Raw genomic sequence first — 1,110 nt, 5'->3', positions numbered from 1 at the left:
TATATATATATATATATATATATATATATATACATATATACATACATACATACATACATACATACATACATACATACATACATACATACATACATACATACATACATATACACTTATCTATTTATTTTTTCACTTTGAATTTTGTATGAGGTATACACATGCAAAGATTCACAGCTGCTGCTGGGTGGGTGAGTGAGTGAGTGAGTGATTGATTGATTGATTGATTGATTGATTGATTGATTGATTGATAGAGAGTGAGTGTGTGTGTGTGTGTGTGTTAGGGGGGGGGGGGGGGGGGGAAATGTGGTGATTGTGGGGGAAAAAAAAATTTAAAATTGAAATTTTTAAAAAAAAATTTTTTTCTGTAGGGTGCAAAATAGTAGTGCCAACGGCACGTGGTGTTCCCAAGCGGTCACCCATCTAAGTACTAACCACGCTCGACGATGCTTAACTTCGGTGATCGGACGAGAACCGGTGTGTTCATCGTGATATGGCCGTTGGCAATGATATAGATGTTTTTTTTTTGCAGTTTGTATTTGCCACTCGAAATAGCTATACCAGGTGTGATTGTTACAAACAACAGGAGAAATCGTGTAATGAACACTCTTTTACTTCCCCCCCCCCCCCCCCCTCCCCACACACAACACCCACCACCCTCACCATCCCAACCACCAAAGCCCTCTTCAAAATACACTCTCACACACACACACAAACCCACACTCTATAACTGATGAACATTACCATAACTTCTTAAAGCCATTAGATAATATTTAACTCAAGAAAGGTATTGTGATATGTTTAAAGAAAGAAAGGTGAAACCTTTAACTTTACCAGCAGGTATTAGTATCACTGAGGTATCTTCTAGGTTGTAGCAGCAATAGTAGTAATAATAATAAAATTAAATAAGGTAATAAAAAAGAAAAGTTATACATGTGATCAAATCATGAATGTATAAAACTGGAATGAATTTAAATTTTTTTTATTTTTCTTCATAGGCTGTTTTGAAATTGATGAGTAAGTGCCTCTTCTTTTAAATTTTTTAATGCTGAACACTGTTACATAAGAGATGAATGTTTAGAAAATTTAAAAAAAAAAAAAAGCTAGCCCAGC

At 35.0% G+C, this 1,110-nt stretch overlaps 1 non-coding gene across 1 annotated transcript; it reads right to left on the bottom strand.

The window, feature by feature from the left end:
• Positions 1 to 383: 383 nt before the first annotated feature.
• On the bottom strand, positions 384 to 502 carry LOC134545058 (5S ribosomal RNA). Its single transcript, XR_010078234.1, has one exon. It is a non-coding gene; the product is annotated as a 5S ribosomal RNA (ribosomal RNA).
• Positions 503 to 1,110: the final 608 nt, after the last annotated feature.

The sequence above is a fragment of the Bacillus rossius genome, unplaced genomic scaffold (genome assembly GCF_032445375.1).
Source record: "Bacillus rossius redtenbacheri isolate Brsri unplaced genomic scaffold, Brsri_v3 Brsri_v3_scf55, whole genome shotgun sequence".
Taxonomy (NCBI): domain Eukaryota; kingdom Metazoa; phylum Arthropoda; class Insecta; order Phasmatodea; family Bacillidae; genus Bacillus; species Bacillus rossius.
This window is presented reverse-complemented; position numbering and strand designations above follow the sequence as displayed.